Source organism: Eptatretus burgeri, chromosome 4 (genome assembly GCF_056783735.1).
Source record: "Eptatretus burgeri isolate ZD-2024b chromosome 4, Ebu_testis_v1, whole genome shotgun sequence".
NCBI classification, from domain to species: Eukaryota; Metazoa; Chordata; class Myxini; order Myxiniformes; family Myxinidae; genus Eptatretus; species Eptatretus burgeri.
Window position 1 is genome coordinate 34,061,128 of NC_140964.1, and position 20,013 is coordinate 34,081,140.

The 20,013-nt window shown below is 37.4% G+C and overlaps 1 protein-coding gene and 1 long non-coding RNA gene across 7 annotated transcripts in view; both read left to right on the forward strand.

Moving 5' to 3' along the window:
• LOC147027773 (voltage-dependent L-type calcium channel subunit alpha-1D-like) overlaps positions 1–20,013 on the forward strand; it is a 518,308-nt gene that overhangs the window by 307,686 nt on the left and 190,609 nt on the right. The gene's annotated exons all lie outside the window — the stretch shown is intronic.
• On the forward strand, positions 287–2,327 carry LOC147027774 (uncharacterized). The gene is made up of 3 exons (XR_015056899.1): positions 287–1,439; positions 2,006–2,150; positions 2,238–2,327. It is a non-coding gene; the product is annotated as an uncharacterized LOC147027774 (long non-coding RNA).

Consider the following 20,013-nt stretch of genomic DNA (forward strand, 5'->3'; position numbering starts at 1 on the left):
TACAACCACCGCTAACAGGCGTTCCCGATAGTTGCCTGTGCGATCGTTTCTGGAGTTTGTGTAGCACGGGCATGATGGGCTGAATGACTTCCTCCTGCACCAAAGTTCCTTGTATGTCCATGTGAATCAATACGTTTGGGTTTCGCCATCATTGTCGAAGCATGGGCGATTGACATCATTGTCTCTGTGATTTTATCAGCAAATATTCTGCAATTGTGTAAATCATTGAAGAGTAATCATCTGAGATTGTCACGGAAGATTCACCTTGGGTTAAAGCTGAATTTAAACAGCATATTTTTGTGTGACTGACACCAGTGGAGGATAAATGGGGCTTCTGAGGCAGCCATTCAAATGAATGGGGGAAAAGGGAAAAACTTTATAACTTTAGCCCCAAAAGCCCAAAATAGGAGACTGATTTCCTCCCCCTCCCATACAAGCAAATGTAAAATAGGAGACTGATTTTCTTTCCCTCCCATACAAGCAAATGTAAAATTGAGACTGATTTTCTCCCCCTCCTATACAAGCAAATGTAAAATAGGAGACTGATTTCCTCCCCCTCCCATACAAGCAAATGTAAAATTGAGACTTACTGATTAAAACACTTTTTTCCTTTCATATTTTCATTCCATTCAAAGAGCGAACCAATGAATATTTGTCCATGTTCTCCTTTAGGGAATAAATTAATTTTCCTATTATATTCACTTTATCTCTTCAAGCACAAAAGAAAGGGCTGTTAGGGTTATTTTTGTAAAATGGGGAAGTGTTTTTAGAACACAGTCGTGCCGTGAAAATGAGGAAGTATTCTGTGCCCGTCTCTCGTGGTTACATTTTAAATCATCAGAACACTAATAGAACAAAGTTTAGTTAAAAACAGCTTTTAAATGTAGGTTTTATCAAAAATCATTCAAAGCAAGATGGTTCATTTTCGTGTGAAAACGAGTCAGTGTTGAAGCCAGCCAAGCTGCCTCGTCCGAACCAAGCCCAAAAAATTCCGGTCATTTCCCATGTGGAAACACACCCTGGAAAAACCATTGTTGTGAAATCTCGCATTACGTCATCAAGTTGCATATTTAAACCGACTAGTGTGCCCAGCATGTTTCATTCAGAGAATGGATTGTGCAGAGGAGTACTCCAACCTTACGGATCAATCGTTTTCACAAGATGACAGGTGAGATCTCAACCCAATTCATTATTTGTTGTTTAAAACAGAATTAAATCACTATACAACCAATAATTATTGTATGTCTTTTTTCCAACAGGTTGCCCCCAATCAGAACATCGTTGATAGCTGACGTTGAAAATTAATTATTTGAATATCACGAGGAATGGATAAAAATGAACTACTTCCTTGAAGACATTTATTAGTTTCAGAAATAAATGAATGATATTTTTCTTGGATGGCAAGAAATTCTCTCATGTCCTTTGATCCTGAGTTCAAGGTGAGGAATTATCTGTGTGTGTGTGTGTGTGTGTGTGTGTGTGTGTGTGTGTGTGTGTGTGTGTGTGTGTGTGTGTGTGTGTGTGTGTGTGTGTGTGTGTGTGTACGTGTACGTGTACGTGCGTGCGTGCGTGCGCGCGCATGTTTATGTGTGTCTCTGTCTCTCTATCTGTCTGTCTCTGCCTCTCTCTATCTGTCTCTGTCTCTGTCTCTGTCTCTGTCTCTGTCTCTCTCTCTCTCTCTCTCTCTCTCTCTCTCTCTCTCTCTCTCTCTCTCTCTCTCTCTCTCTCTCTCTGTCTCTGTCTCTCTCTCTGTCTCTCTCTCTCTCTCTGTCTCTCTCTCTCTCTCTGTCTCTCTCTGTCTCTCTCTGTCTCTCTGTCTCTCTGTCTCTCTGTCTCTCTGTCTCTCTGTCTCTCTGTCTCTCTGTCTCTCTGTCTCTCTGTCTCTCTGTCTCTCTGTCTGTCTCTGTCTCTCTGTCTGTCTCTGTCTATCTCTTTCTGTTCTCCTTATACACAACCTTTTATTTGGCATGGAAGTAATTTTTGACGACTTGCTTTTTATTTTCAGCATTAAAACTGGATCATACATGGGTGAATTTCGCAACCTTGAATGGGAAGATGTTGAAATTCCACAGGGTGATGACTCATTTTCAACTTGTTCCAGTTTAAATGCTCATCTGGATGAAATGGACACAAAACTCGATCTTCTGGAGGTAAATGTTTAATTTATTATTTTATTCATATCATAATATAATCATCTTTATATACCCTAATTGTTCTTCACTCTTTGTTTTGAACAGAATATGTTGATGGAGTTTCAAAATCACAAGACATCTGAAACAGACTGCTGGGAAAGATCGTTCATTCTCGCAACTGAATATTTACCCAAAGAAAAATATTTAATATTTTCAATCTTGATTAATTAGGGTACCCTGTCAGTACAGGGTACCCTATTGTTTTTCTTATGTTTATTTATTATTAGGGTACCCTGTGAGTACAGGGTACCCTATTGTTTTTCTTCTGTTTATTTATTATTATTTTTATTTATTCTTTTTCTTTTTCCGCCGGCATTTTGCACCCTTTTTCGCTTTAAAAATCATTTTCTCTGGGATACTAAGTCCGATCGACACAAAATTTTCACCACAGTATGTATCTTTTTTGATAGCACACTCACGTTATAATTATGACGTCATTGGTCATGTGGTGCGGGCGCCATCTTGAAAAAAACGATAAACTTTGGACCTCTGTATCTCAGAAACCCTGCAATGGAAAAATTTTTCGTTTGATACATTTTACTAAGCTCCCTATGGGGAACACGTGTGATTTTTCGTGACGTCATAGGTGAAGCGATATACCGGTGAAAATTCGTCAAGTAGAACGCCATATAGGAAAAATCTGAAAAATTCTGAGCATCATCTACGCCAAAAATCACTGACGAAAATGTTTTTCTTGACGTCATCGATGACGTAATTCGGCCGCCATCTTGTTTTTTAGTGTTTTTTAAAAAAAATCTTCTTCTCCAGAAGGGCTGGACAGATTAAGGCGAAACTTTACAAGTACATTCCCCCTGATGTCCTCTTTCAAGTTTGTTAATTTGTTGTTGATACGTCACATGGTTTGGCGGCCATCTTGAAAAAACCCTAAAACCTTCAAACATCTTCTTCTCCAGAAGCGCTGGTCCCATGAAGGCGAGATTTCACAAGTATATTCGTGACATGTATGCGATGCAAGTTTGTTAATTTCTAAGTGATAGGTCACATGGTTTGGCCGCCATGTTGGATTTAAGAAAAATATTAAATAATGTTTTCTCTGGTATTTCATAAGCCATCGAAGCGAAAATTTGCAATTGCCTTCCTCCCTCAAGTCTGCATACATGGTAAAAAATTTTTACCTCAGAAGTTACATGGTTTGGCGGCCATCTTGGATAGAAAAATAGACCTTATCCGATTTTCACGAAACTTCACACACTTGTTCGGGTCGACGATGGAAAGCAGAATTTAAATTTATGATATCATAGGTCACAAGGTTCGGCAGCCATCTTGGATTGAAAATGAATAAATTTTAAAAATCTTCTTCTCCAGAAGGGCAAGATAGATTAAGACAAAACTTCACACATATATTCCCCATGAGGTCCTTTCTCAAGTTTGTTAATTTGTTCTTGATCGGTCACATGGTTTGGCGGCCATCTTGAAAAAACCCGAAAACCTTTAAACATCTTCTTCTCCAGAAGCGCTGGCCCAATGAAGGGGAGATTTCAGAACTGTATTCGGGACAGGAAGGCGATATAAGTTTGTTAATTTCGAATTGATAAGTCACATGGTTTGGCCGCCATCTTGGATTTAAGAAAAATATTAAATAATGTTTTCTCTGGAACCGCTTAACCAAACGAATCGAAAATTTGTAATTATCATCGAGAGGGCAGTATGCACGCATGGTAAAAATTATGACATCACACGTCACATGGTTTGGCGGCCATCTTGGATAGAAAAACGCACCTTTACCGATTAACAGGAAACTTCACAAACGTGTTCCAATACCCAGTTGGAAGCAGAATATAAATTTCTGATGTCATAGGTCACATGGTTCGTCAGCCATCTTGGATTGAAAAACAATATCTTCAAACGTCTTTTTCTCTGAAACGGCTGAACAGATCCAGGGGAAACTCCACCACTATGACCGCCTCTCCATGCCGAATAAAAGTTCTCACCCTCTTTTGAGGTACGACGCAACGTTTGGCAGCCATAGTGGATTGAAGGAAAAATATTAATTAATGTTTACTCTGGAACTACTGCATCAATAAATATGAAACATCACCTTTATGGTGGAACGCGCATGCGGAATGAGGGTTTGAAATTTCAACGGGATCGGGCCCAGGGTTTGGCAGCCATGTTGGTTTTAAGAAAAATATTAAATAATGTTTTCTCTGGAACTGCTTAACCTGGCGAAGCGAAAATTTGCACTTATCGTCTCCGATCCTGTTTGCAGATGTGGTGAAAATTATGACGTCACAAGTCACATGGTTTGGCCGCCATCTTGGATTGAAGGATAAATATTAATTAATGTTTACTCTGGAACCGCTGCTTCTGTATATACGAAACTTCACATTTGAAATTGAGCCGACATGCGAAACAAAAGTTTAAAATTTCAACCTGATCGATCACGTGGTTTGGCAGCCAGAATTATTTAATCATTTTAATCTGTTCGCCAGTAATAAGGAAATTGAACGCTTTGTGCTGCCCGGTTCAGCACTCGTCTGTTCTGCGCCGTCGCGAAGCAGGCCTGTGTTTGTATCACCATTAAATCATGTTTTCTCTGGCACCGCTTTTCCGATGAATGCGAAACTTTGCGACGATGATTTAAGTCTCATGTTGTATCAGTTGTGTCAAAGGCGGACACGTTTGGGTACCCGGTCATCACTGCCAGCAGTTATAAAGTGGCAGTTCTAGTTATTAGGGTACCCTGTGAGTACAGGGTACCCTATTGTTTTTCTTCTGTTTATTATTATTTTTCTTTTTCCGCCGGCATTTTGCACCCTTTTTCGCTTTAAAAATCATTTTCTCTGGAACACGAAGTCCGATCGACGGGAAATTTTCACCATAGTATGTATCTTTTTTGATAGCACAATCACATTATAATTATGACGTCATTGGTCACGTGGTACGGTCGCCATCTTGAAAAAAGCGATAAACTTTGGACATCTGTATCTCGGAAACCGTGCAATGGAAAAATTTTTCGCTTGATACATTTTACTAAGCTCCCTATGGGGAACACGTGTGATTTTTCGTGACGTCATAGGTGAAGCGATATACCGGTGAAAATTCGTCAAGTAGAACGCCATATGGGAAAAATCTGAAAAATTCTGAGCATCATCTACGCCAAAAATCACTGACGAAAATGTTTTTATTGACGTCATCGATGACGTAATTCGGCCGCCATCTTGTTTTTAGTGTTTTTTTTAAAAAAAATCTTCTTCTCCAGAACGGCTATGCAGATTGAGGCGAAACTTTACACGCACATTCCCCCTGAGGTCCTCTTTCAAGTTTGTTAATTTGTTGTTGATACGTCACATGGTTTGGCAGCCATCTTGAAAAAACCCTAAAACCTTCAAACATCTTCTTCTCCAGAAGCGCTGGTCCAATGAAGGCGAGATTTCACGACTATATTCGTGACATGTATGCGATGCAAGTTTGTTAATTTCAAAGTGATAGGTCACATGGTTTGGCCGCCATGTTGGATTTAAGAAAAACATTAAATAATGTTTTCTCTGGTATTTCATAAGCCATCGAAGCGAAAATTTGCAAGTGCCTTCCTCGCTCAAGTCTGCATACATGGCAAAAAATTTTTACCTCAGAAGTCACATGGTTTGGCGGCCATCTTGGATAGAAAAATAGACTTTATCCGATTTACACGAAACTTCTCACACTTGTTCGGGTCGACGATGGAAAGCAGAATTTAAATTTATGATATCATAGGTCACAAGGTTCGGCAGCCATCTTGGATTGAAAATGAATAAATTTTAAAAATCTTCTTCTCCAGAAGGGCAAGACAGATGAAGACGAAACTTCACACATATATTCCTCATGAGGTCCTTTCTCAAGTTTGTTAATTTGTTCTTGATCGGTCACATGGTTGGGCGGCCATCTTGAAAAAAACCCTAAAACCTTCAAACATCTTCTTCTCCAGAAGCACTGGTCCGATGAAGGCGAGATTTCAGAACTATATTCGGGACACGTAGTTGATATAAGTTTGTTAATTTTGAATTGATACGTCACACGGTTTGGCCGCCATGTTGGATTTAAGAAAAATATTAAATAATGTTTTCTCTGGAACCGCTTAACCTAACGAATCGAAAGTTTGGAATTATCATCTACCATCGTGTGTGCACGCGTGGTAAAAATTATGACGTCATATGTCACATGGTTTGGTGGCCATCTTGGATAGAAAAACGCACCTTTACCGATTTACACGAAACTTCACAAACCTGTTCCAATACCCAGTTGGAAGCAGAATATAAATTTGTGATGTCATAGGTCACATGGTTCGTCAGCCATCTTGGATTGAAAAATAATATCTTTATACGTCTTTTTCTCCGAAACCATTGAACAGATCCAGGCCAACCTCCACCACTGTGACCGCCTCTCCATGACGAATAAAAAGTTCTCACCCCCTTTTGAGGTACGACGCAACGTTTGGCAGCCATAGTTGATTGAAGGAAAAATATTAATTAATGTTTACTCTGGAACTACTGCATCAATAAATGTGAAACATCACATTTATGGTGGAACAGTCATGCGGAATGAGGGTATGAAATTTCCACGGGATTGGGCCCAGGGTTTGGCAGCCATGTTGGTTTTAAGAAAAATATTAAATAATGTTTTCTCTGGAACTGCTTAACCTCGCAAAGCGAAAATTTGCACTTATCGTCTGCGATCGTGTTTGCACATGTGGTGAAAATTATGACATCATACGTCACATGCTTTGGCCGCCATCTTGGATTGAAGGATAAATATTAATTAATGTTTACTCTGGAACCGCTGCTTCTATATATATGAAACTTCACGTTTGTAATATAGCCTACATGCGTAACAAAAGTTTAAAATTTCAACCTGATCGGTCACGCGGTTTCGCAGCCAGAATTATTTAATTATTTGAATCTGTTCGCCAGTAATAAGGAAATTGAACGCTTTGTGCTGCCCGGTTCGTTGCTCTTCAGTCCCATGCCATATCGAAGCAGGCCTCTGTTTGTATCACTCTTCAATAATGTTTTTTCTGGAACCACTTTCCCGATGAATGCGAAACTTTGCGACTGTCATCTGCAGAAAGTCCCATGTTGTATCAAAGGCGGACGGACTGGGTACCCGGTCATCACTGCCAGCAGTTATAAAGTGGCAGTTCTAGTTATTATTATTATTATTTTTCCGCCGGCATTTTGCGGCCTGTTTTCGCTTTAAAAATCATTTTCTCAGGAACGCAAAGTCCGATCGACACGAAATTTTCACCGTAGTATGTATCTTTTTTGATAGCACAATCACGTTATAATTATGACGTCATTGGTCACGTGGTGCGGGCGCCATCTTGAAAAAAACGATAAACTTTGGACCTCTGTATCTCGGAAACCGTGCAATGGAAAAATTTTTCGTTTAATACATTTTACTAAACTCACTATCGGGAATACGTGTGATTTTTCGTGACGTCATAGGTGAAGCGATATACCAGTGAAAATTCGTCAAGTAGAACGCCGTATAGGAAAAATCTGAAAAATTCTGAGCATCATCTACGCCTAAAATAACTGACGAAAATGTTTTTCTTGACGTCATCGATGACGTAATTCGGCCGCCATCTTGTTTTTTAGTGTTTTTTTTTAAAAAATCTTCTTCTCCAGAAGGGCTGAACAGATTAAGGCGAAACTTCACAAGTACATTCCCCTTGATGTCCTCTTTCAAGTTTGTTAATTTGTTGTTGATAAGTCACATGGTTTGGCGGCCATCTTGAAAAAACCATAAAACCTTCAAACATCTTCTTCTCCAGAAGCGCTGGTCCAATGAAGGCGAGATTTCAGAACTATATTCGTGACATGTATGCGATGCAAGTTTGTTAATTTCAAAGTGATAGGTCACATGGTTTGGCCGCCATGTTGGATTTAAGAAAAATATTAAATAATGTTTTCTCTGGTATTTCATAAGCCATCAAAGCGAAAATTTGCAAGTGCCTTCCTCCCTCAAGTCTGCATACATGGTAAAAAAATTTTACCTCAGAAGTCACATGGTTTGGCGGCCATCTTGGATAGAAAAATAGACTTTATCCGATTTACACGAAACTTCACACACTTGTTCGGGTCGACGATGGAAAGCAGAATTTAAATTTATGATATCATAGGTCACAAGGTTCGGCAGCCATCTTGGATTGAAAATGAATAAATTTTAAAAATCTTCTTCTCCAGAAGGGCAAGACAGATGAAGACGAAACTTCACACATATATTCCCCATGAGGTCCTTTCTCAAGTTTGTTAATTTGTTCTTGATCGGTCACATGGTTTGGCGGCCATCTTGAAAAAACCCTAAAACCTTCAAACATCTTCTTCTCCAGAAGCGCTGGTCGGATGAAGGGGAGATTTCAGAAGTATATTCGGGACACGTAGGCGATATAAGTTTGTTAATTTCGAATTGATACGTTAGACGGTTTGGCCGCCATCTTGGATTTAAGAAAAATATTAAATAATGTTTTCTCTGGAACCGCTGAACCAAACGAATCGAAAATTTGTAATTATCATCTACCATCGTGTATGCACGCATGGTAAAAATTACGACATCACACGTCACATGGTTTGGTGGCCATCTTGGATAGAAAAACGCACCTTTACCGATTAACACGAAACTTTACAAACGTGTTCCAATACCCAGTTGGAAGCAGAATATAAATTTCTGATGTCATAGGTCACATGGTTCGTCAGCCATCTTGGATTGAAAATGAATAAATTTTAAAAATCTTCTTCTCCAGAAAGGCAAGACAGATTAAGCCGAAACTTCACACATATATTCCCCATGAGGTCCTTTCTCAAGTTTGTTAATTTGTTCTTGATTGGTCACATGGTTTGGCGGCCATCTTGAATTTACCTTAAAACCTTCAAACATCTTCTTCTCCAGAACACCTGATCTGATCAAGGGGAAACTTCACACCCCTATTGCACATGAGTAGGGAATACAAGTTTGTTAATTTCTAATTGATAGGTCACATGGTTTGGCAGCCATGTTGAATTTAAGAAAAATATTAAATAATGTTTTCTCTGGAACTGCTTAACCTATCGAAGCGAAAATTTGCGTCTGTCATCCTCCATGATATCTGCATACATGGTAAAAAATTATGAGGTCACAAGTCACATGGTTTGGCCGCCATCTTAGATTGAAGGATAAATATTAATTCATGTTTACTCTGGAACCACTACTTCTATATATGCGAAACTTCATATTTATAATTTAGGCTACATGGGAAACAAAAGTTTAAAATTTCAACCTGATCGGCCGTGTGGTTTGGCAGCCAGAATTATTTAATTATTTGAATCTGGTCGCCAGTAATAAGGAAATTGAACGCTTTGTGCTGCCCGGTTCGTAACTCGTCTGTTCCGCGCCGTCTCGAAGCAGGCCTGTGTTTGTATCACCATTAAATAATGTTTTCTCTGGCACCGCTTATCCGATAAATGCGAAACTTTGCGACTATGATTTAAGTCTCACGTTGTGTCAGTTGTGTCAAAGGCGGACGGACTGGGTACCCGGTCATCACTGCCAGCAGTTATAAAGTGGCAGTTCTAGTTATATTTGCTTTGCTTTCAATTATCTAATTCTTGTTTATAAAAAAGAATAAAGGAAGAGCAAAGGAGGGGGGGGTAGGTGTGCTCCCCCAACGACCCATCACCCCCCTCATCTCACCCCCCCTCTCCCCTCCCCGTGTGTGTGTGTGGGGGGAAGGGTGGGGGTGGGATGAGGGGGGTGGTGGGTCAAAGGTGGGGTGCACAGGGGGGTGGGGCTTGTGTGGGTGGGTGGAGCTTGTGTGGGTGGGTGGAGCTTGTGTGGGTGGGTGGGGCTTGTGTGGGTGGTGGAGCTTGTGTGGATGTGGTTTGTGTGGGTGGAGCAAATTTTTTAAATTAAATAAACATGTGTGTGGCAACTAATTAACTAATCACTAATTATGTGGATATGATGGATGTGGATGTGGCTTATGTGGGTGGTGTTTGTGTGGGTGGAGCTTGTGTGGATGTGGCTTTTGTGGGTGGAGCTTGTGTGGCTGTGGCTTTTGTGGATGGGGCTTGTGTGGATGTAGCTGTTGTGAGTAGGGCTTGCGTGGATGTGGCTTTTGTGGGTGATGTTTGTGTGGGTGGGGCTTGTGTGGATGTGGCTTTTGTGGGTGGGGCTTTTGTGGGTGGTGTTTGTGTGGGTGGTGTTTGTGTGGGTGGGGTTTGTGTGGGTGGGGCTTGTGTGGATGTGGCTTTTGTGGGTGGTGTTTGTGTGAGTGTTTCTGACGGTTTAGTATTCATTGAGGTGTGAATCGTATCATTACACTTATCCACAATATCCTGAATTAAAGATAACCATTGTTGGGAACCGAGTTGAGTGAATTTTTTTATACAGTCTCTCTTTTAAAGTGCGATTGAATCGCTCAATAACAATCACTTTTCCTTCATTAAAGGTGCTGTATAATATAATGTTGTAATTTCAAAGAAAATTCATAAATGTTTTGTTGTAGAACTCTGTACCCTCATCAGTCCACAGTTTTTTATGTTTTCGCTTACTTTTATTAAATATCTGTTGGAAGGCTAACATGAGTGTATTCCCAGTTTTGTTATTCAAACGGACAACCCACGCATTTCTACTCCTCAAATCAATAATGGTTAAAGCATACTTGTACCGCTTATCATAATTGAGTTCAATTAAATCAGCAGACCAGACATAATCAACTGACTTGGAATAAACCTTCCTTCTCTGAAACTTTGTAATTATTGGTTAATGTAATTCATCAGCTAATTGCTCTTCAATCTTAATGACATCATTAATGACATCTAATGACACCCTATTGATGGGTTTGCTCCACGGTTTAGGATTGTCAGCCTCATTTAATCTTTTATTCAAGTTTGTTCCCGGACCACAGAAAGAATACACCCTGGTAGATGTAATTCCCCCGGTATTCCAGTAGTTGTAAATTTACTTCCTGATAAAAACTTTTGTATATCTCCCCCACGTTTGTGTTTGCAGATGAATTTACTCTTTTTAGAGCCACACACCGAACATGTACTTTTTTGTTTAACCCTGTCATTTTTACTTTTAAAATATGAAATATTTTTAGTATTAGTTTTCTTTTTAAATTTGAGACAATAACTCATTTATTTATGAGAAAATTTCAGACAGTGTGTGAAAACCTTTTTTGTTTCCAACATGCACATTTGAATCTTAATTTTTAAAACATAAAGTATCCTTAGAAATGTCTTCACTCTCTCCTCCATTTATTAAAGAGAAAAAATGTAAAACTTTAATAAAAGTCAATCACACCAAGGAAAACGATGTTAATAGTCTTGACGCAAATGTTTCTAATAGACTTGTCAATTCTTTGTTTTCCTCCTCGGTGCATTGAGATTTATTTATTTTCTGTAATACCCCCAATCTTTTTTAAATCTCACTGGTTTCCATATTTTTATATTTATTTATTCTCTTTCTTTCCTCCCTCTCCCTCTCCTTCTCTCTCTTCTCTCTTGCCTCCTTCTCTCTCTTCTCTCTTGCCTCCTTCTCTCTCTTCTCCCTTGCCTCCTTCTCTCTTCTCCCTCTCCGACTTCTCTCTCTTCTACTTTTCCTCCTTCTCTCTCTTCTTCTCCTCCTTTGTCTCAGTTTCTTCAACCACTTCCTCGTCCCTTACTATCATTGAATCACTTTCACCCCATAGAATATCATACATATATTCATCAGGATTTATTGTTATTCCTGTATCCAAAATAACTTTTTTTACAACAGAAAACCAATGAAATTTCTTCTGAATTTCAAAAAGAGCCTTGCATTTTCTTAACATAATTTTTTTTCATTTTTAACATTTAAATTAAATCCAAAGTTGTTGGTTTATTAACATCAGTATAAAGCCAATATTTTATTGAAAATACCTCATTCTAATGTTGTAGAACATATTTATTAAAATACCGAATACCCTTTGCTTGAAGGTATGCTTGGATACAGAAATGATGATTTTCTTGAAGCCTTCTTGCTGTCATTTATGTATTAGAAATATATGACAGATTAATATAATGACAGGAAATACCTCCCCATCTTCCCATAGTTAAATCATTTTGTATTTCCTTACTTAATATATATAATCCTGTTCTTTGTGTTTTCATGATATAAACTATGGCAAAACCATTATTGATTTTACCCTTATTAAATTCTTTTATTTGTTGTTTGCTAATCGTGCTTCCACAAAACTCATTCTCAGCACCAAATGGATAATATTCTTCCTTACGAGATTGATTTAATTGTTACACCCATTCTAGGTTAATTTTAAATGTCCAATTACACCCTAAATCATTCATATCATATCCCCATTGTTCTATTCTCATACAAACGATACGCCCTTCTTTATAAAATTTTATTTTAATTGGAACTGTGAATTCGGAATGACCTGGAGATAAAATCAACACTTCTGTATCTTTGGAATACATGGCCATTTTATTTAAGGATATATATATTGTGATAAATCACTTAATCTCACCAAGTCATTCGTGTCAGTTGGGCTTGGATAATTTATTAATTTATAAGCATTTTTCATATTAATATTTTTTGCTATACTATATTTCTGTCGTTCAGCCTGTGCCTTTGTGCAATAATTTGATAAATCAATATCCAGTTCTTGGGATACACCAAAGATAGAACCATCTTTACCAACATAAGTCATTTATATTAGATTAAAAATAATGTCATTAAAAAAATTGTTTTTGTTGAGTTGAAATAGCACATATAGACATAATTGACCACAACACTTGGAATTTAATTATTGGACTTGAAATATTTGATAAACACCATTCTGTATGAATTTTATTACTTCAACAGGTGGTGGAAGACCAAAACTATCAAAATAATATTTGTCTTGACTATTAAATATACAAACCCAATGAGAACTGTTCCCATTATTTCCTTCTAAGTTCATAATATTCTTTGTATGTTTAGACACGTTTGTTAATTCATCTTCAATACAAATAACCACATTAAGAATTTTTAATTTCTTACAATATTTGACAAGTTCTAAATTTGATGTTGTATTCTTCCAAAATTCTTGAAACCACTCATCAATGCTCATCTATTTATTAGAAAGATATTATCCATTACCTCCTTTTATATCTCCAAATATATAGAGAAAGCTTATAGACTCTCCAAATATAGAAAGCATATTTCCAACTAACAATCTCACTTTATCAGGCAGACTTTCAAGTTTTTCAGCAAAATCTACAATTTCACCACTTCCACTAATTTGTTTCTCCAACTCTTTGTTATGTCTTTCCAATTCTTTTTGAGCCCAGAGTTGAGCCTTCCTTTCGTTGGCAGTTTTCACTGCTGCTGAAATACCACCCATCAATGCTCCAGCAGAAATTAAACCAGCAAATAAAGGAATTAGAAATGAGAGAAATCCTCCACTCATCTCTCTTATTGAATATTTCTTCAACATTGGTTTTGACATTTTAATTTTAAGTGAGCCAGTATCGTTCAAGATTTTCACCTGTTCTCTTGTGAGCAAAACATCAATTCTTACTGCTCCTTTTCTTTGAATTGTATGAACGTTAATCATACAAGACTTTTGATTTTGAATACAAGATGATAGTTTATGAAGATTGATTTGATTAACATGTACCCCAGTTGGCACTTTACCACTCGTTTATTTATCAAAAAAAAATTATGTGAGACTAATCATAACACCATTATCTGTATTTATCTGTAATTCTGTTTCTTCCAAAAGCAAACAATATGTATCAACTTCTTCACTCTCTCCTCTTTCAATGTATAGGGAAGTATCCACTCGATTAGACTTTATAGTTTCCTTTTGAGCACTCAGGTCAATTGCATAGATTGTATACAGACTTTTAAATGCTGTCATATCCAAAATGGGTTCTTTATTTCCATTGCTTTCACACACCTTTTGGTAAGACTTGTATGCTTCAGCATAATCATTTTTTCTCCAATTAATTTCCAATCTATCTCGTGGTAAAATGTTCCATCGAGAGAAACGCGAAGTTGTTTCACCTTAGCATTATCACTCAATGCATTATTCTTATCAGTAACATTATCTGGTTTTCTTAAAATGAGCCGCACATATCGTGGCTTTCCTTCCAGAACACCCAAATTCCACGTGTAAGTGGTTTGGTTCAGTTTAACGTGTTGACATCTTCTTTTAAGCTATGATTCATTGGGTTAAGTCTTCGATTCAACATCTCTTCTGTTTTAAGATTAGGAGTATATTCACAAATATACCAACTAATTTCATCAATAACAAATTTATTCTGAGCAGCAAAAGCATTAGCCACACCAAAAAGCAATCTATTTTCATTATCATTCCTTTGCAGTTGAAATCTAATTTTAAGACCTTGCAGAACTTTATCATGATCACAAAATCCAAATATACCTTTAAGAGGAACTGCAACAGCAAAACTATTCTCTGTTTGTATCATCATTATACATTCCTTTCCTTTGACGATATCCAGGGTCTGTGTTTGTTCCCGTTGACATATCAGGAATAAAAACTTCGACAGCCGCCTTTCCCATTCTATCACGAAATTAATATAGTGTAAATTTCATCATTTCAGATGTCAGATCAGCATCATTTCAGATCAGCAGAGATATAATCAACCACTTCAACTTCTTGTGTTTAGTGTACAAACGAACACTATCAAACATTTTCCAGAAGAAATCATTTACGAGTGCAGCGTTTGTGTTAGTTGCAGCCTTAGTGAATGTAAATTTACACAACAAGAAACTTTCAGCTCGATTCAAATAAGTTTGTTGATTATTTATTTCAAAGCTTTTTGTTCCATTTGCATTCCAGTCTGTTCCAGTTATTGCATTTACCTTGAAGTCTTCTTTTTTCGTGGTGTTTGAGATGAAAATAGTATCATCCAAAGCATAGATACTATCAATTGCTTCCATACTTGTATTTATTTAGGAAAAAAGATGTTAAAACTTTTGAAACCCTGACCCAAGTATTTGAATTATTTTCTGTCGTTCTTGGGGGGACAACTGAGTTATGCCTTTCTTAATTTCTTTTATTGCTTGTAATTTATGAGATTCCTTTTGGGCATCTTTTTACTCTTTGTTGCACCCGCGACATTTCCGACAGCAAAAGCAGTTGAACCAATTAGGTCTTTATGTTTAAGAAAAGTTGAACATATACCCATTAGAGTATCAATTATCCCATCTCCTTTTTTTCTGAATTGATGTCCGACACCCCTTTGCTCTTAGGTTTATAGTATCCTCTACCAAGATACATACCTTCACCCTTGTAGTATGGGGAAAGGAACATTCCATCCCCTGTAATTATTTTATATTTTCCCAACTCATGTTTCATCACAATAACCATCATATTTATTTATTGGAAAACTTCATGAAGGTGAATTCTGATGGATATAATTTCTCCATTAAAAGCAATTTATTCTGTATATGGTTTTTCCTGACACAGGAAGATAAACCAGATTTTTGGGTTCCATATTGAATTTATAACCAATTGGGGTTGAGTATGCGCTGAATGCAAATATTGTGTTTGTTCTTATTCCATCATTATAAGCGCCATCAATTAAATCACAGTGAATTAACACCGAATTTATGCCTGAGGATATTTGAATGACATTATCGCTGTAAAACGTCCCATTAGTTTCAATCTTTTTTGAGGAGAAACCCAATAACTCTCTAAATGAATTATCATTTGTGAAATCAACCTTGTAGTTATTTTTAAGTTTAATGGTTGATTTTGAAGTATGTTTTTGAACATCTACAACAATATTTTTTGGTTCATCACCCTGTTCTTTCATAAGACGAGCAATTTCAGAAGATATTTGAGAAATCTCATATGCTCCAGGTGAAACTGTTATCGTTTTGTATCCACTTCCCGGATTATAACTAAACTTGTCATTTTTGTCGGTTATATTAAATAAGGTATTATAAGTTTCCATGGACAATAAAGATGCCTCATATTCTTTTGTTGCGTCAAATTTGAGTGGGTATAGTATGGGAATGAAGATGTTTGGTCGCATGTTGTGAAATTAAAACTAAGGATCGTGCTTCTCATCTTATTTAATATGGGATAAAATGTCTTTGTATTGACATTTATTAATTATTTTCATGTTCATCAACTGGTCTGAAATGGCTGATGTTTCATTAAAACAATTGTTATTTCCAGCCTTCTTACCACCTCACAGCGATAGCAGTCTATTAACTAATTGTGATGGGTCATTTGGAAGAAAACGAACACCTGAACCAAGCCTACTTAAAGCCTGAATAATGTGTTTCTCCTCATTCTTCCTGCTTTTACCAGATAGACTAACCCTATAATTAAGAGAGTCCAGCAGATCAACATATACTCTTGGTTCACGGGCGCCAGCAGTGACCACTATTTGTTATGCTTCAGTCACATTTGGCTCGGTGGCCGTAGGGTCTAAAAAATCTACGGCCACTAACAATTATAGGGCGGCCGCAGTATTTCCACGGTCACACAATGTAGCAGTCACATATGTTTTTATTTTTTGGGTAGCCGCACGGGGTATTTCGAAATTGTGGAGACCGAAAATGTGGGGGTGCGGTACGGTCCTTTGATTTGATGTCGCATGGTGACCTTAGGGTGTCCCTGCAGCTGCCATATAATTTTCAAGGCAGACTCAAGGTGCCCACAAGGTGAACGCAGGGGGGCCCTAAGGCGAGCGTAATTTTTTTTTTTTGTAATTTTTTGGGGGGTTGGCAAAATTCATTTTTCATTGATAAGAGCCTACGGCAGCCGCACAAATAACGCAAGCCTACCGTACGCCCTACGTACGGTCGACGTGGAACATATACGTCATGGCTACGGCTTGTCGAATTGCTACGGCCAACCTAGAAATGAAAAAAAGTTATAACTCCGCGCTTTAATTCCACGGAGACCCCTACAGCCTGTAAAAGATAGCCATATGGCGTAGGGCCACCCTGAGGCCACCTCAGAAACTCTGCGGCCGCCGCACGTTTCTGTCAATCCAGGGGGGGGTACGGCCGCTGTATCCTAGCCGTAGATCAAATGTGACTCGTGCTTTCTTATTCGTTGTATTATTTGACCACTATTTGTTGTGTCTGTGTGTCTGTCTGTGTGTCTGTCTGTCTGTCTGTTTGTGACTCTCTCCAGAGCATAGCTCCGTGACGTTTGATGCGATCTTGATGAAGCTTGGACACAAACTAGATATCATGGTCTAGTTGTGTCTTTTTGTATGAGGGGCGTCCCACGCCCCTTGTGGGCAGAGCCACGCCCACTTGAACTTTTTTTTCTCTCAATTTTTTTCTCGCAATTTCATTTCCTCGAAGCTGTGCGTAATGTCCATAAGTACAACATATAAAAAAATTCGATTTGATTTGGTCAATTTTGACGGAAGAGATAGGTTTTTACGGTATGGCTTCCTCAAAAGCTTCCACAAACTCAATTGTACCTATCGTGGCATTGTTCAATAATGCCCGCGAACCATCGTCGCCTCCCGGCTAGTATCATCCTTATTTTCCATATCCAATGGTTGATCAAAATACTTTGATTCATCCCTCACAGTTGAACCTTGTTTTCCATCTTTTGTGAGAAGAAACATTCATCTCTGAGTTAGTTTAACAGGGGGTTGAGCAGAACTCAAGAACCTTAATTCACCATTAAATATCAATACCTTTTCTTGAACAAGATGAAATATTGCTGGTTGTTCTGTTGGAATGAGTCCTGCTTTGGTTTTTGAATCCACTAAATATTCATTGTTTTGAAGAGCATTCACAACATAATCAGGGGGTTGATTAATCTCTTTCAGTTGTTGAAATAATCCTTCATCATCATCTTCTAATTCTCCAAAATGCTCGAATTCTTTCTCCGTCATTTGACTGAAATCTTTTAACATTTGAAGTTTTTTCGGAGTATATTCTATTGTGGGAACTGTGGAAGCATCTATAATTTTTTCTTGGGAAGTTTTTTAAAGTGGTTTAAAAATTTTCTCTTGTTTTCTTTCAAATGCTTCTTCACCCATTATTTTCTGTCTGCATTTCATCTTTACGTCTTCCTGTTGTTTTACAACTTTTGAAACCAACTCTTGATGCTCCTTAAATCTTCTTGCTCTTTCTTTCACATCCATTTATTGATTGGAAAATATCATTTAATTAATTGTAAAGATCAACAGGGAAATTTTCCTTTTCTTCATCATTAAAGTAGCTATGTTCAAATAAATCCTTTTCTTTAAATATTTTATCAAATTCTTAATTAACATCAATACGAGTTGTAATTTATTCTTCACTAATACTTGTATCTCTGCTTTTCATACGTTTGCATTGAGTTTCTTCATCAACATCAAAACCGAATGATAAAATCTTAACCCCATTACCACTCAGATGTTTAATAATTTGTCTCATTCCTTCTGGATTCGTTTCTAATATCCCAAGACCACCAGATTTTAGTTTCTTTAACTCACTCTTACAATGTGAATATTTTGTTGTACCAAGAGAAACCTCCTCACATATGTGTCCTTCATTCCTCAATCACATATGTTCCTCTACTGAAATATAGTAATAATCTTCACCTTCTACTTCTCCAGGTCTTATTGCTCTAGTTGTTGTAGATACAATGTGTATCACAGGGTGTTTTTTAAGCAAATTTAAAATATTCTCATTTGTACTATAGAAGAACCTTGATTTATGAAAGTTTTTCCCAGAATCAGATTTACCGACAATATTTATAATAATAGTTGTCATTTATATATGTAATTGTTTATAAAATAAAATATATGTCCCTGAATATCTCATCTTGGTTCACAACAATATATTTATATTTTTCAGTCGTGTGCTTCATATAATCCCCAAATTCCTTTTTGCTGCATAATGTAGAACAATTGTCTCTCCAAAAATTGTTTATATCTATTTAACTTGAATAAAATAAAAGTATTGGCATTGTTTGTTATTGAGTGACGAGGGAGTTGAAAGTATGATGGTGTAAGATAAATACATTACAAGAAGAATGTCTCCCTCTTGTGTAGTAGCTGTCCATTACCGTTTGGTTTCTCTCATTAACACAATCATCAAAGATAACGAGGTTCTTTTTTGATTTATCCAAATCTTGGGGAGAAGGTATATATCATCCGTATTATCACTAACAATATAAGTTATCGGCTTTGATTTCTTTTTATATATCTGTGTATCACAAAATAGTTGAATTATATCTTCGATTTTGTAATCATTTAGTTTGTTTTGAAGTTTATATATACCGATTATATCTTCTTTTTGAAGACCAGCATTAAAACCTTGTGACAGTAATTGATACTCAGGTTGAAAACTTGACTTTGTGAAAATTATTAAATTATCATAATCTAAAAAGTTGGGAGTAAGAAGCATCTTTAAAAGTGAGCAGGTTTTTCCACATCCGCTTGAACCAACTATGAGACATCTTGATAAATTTGGAAGATCTTTATGGTTGTTAAATTTTATCTTATTTTCCCAAATGGGTAGAAAATCATTCATTTATATATTTGGAAAACAGGTTATTTAATTTATTATTGGCTTTTTTAGAAACTCTATATTTTATCCTTAGTTCGGGTTTAATTTCAAGATAATCCATTATTACAGCGCGGCGACATCGCGCTGTTATATAAGTGGCTATTCTCTCCTGTGTCTTCTGTCACACTTATTGTTGGGTGTGATGTGGGCGGAGATTGCCGGGTGGATTGTGGGCAGAGATTGCCGGCTGGATTGTGGGCGGAGATTGCTGGGTGTATTGTGGGCAGAGATTGCCGGGTGGATTGTGGGCGGAGATTGCCTGGTGAATTGTGGGCGTGGTTAATGCGGAAGAGTGATGTTATTTTGTGCTGAATCG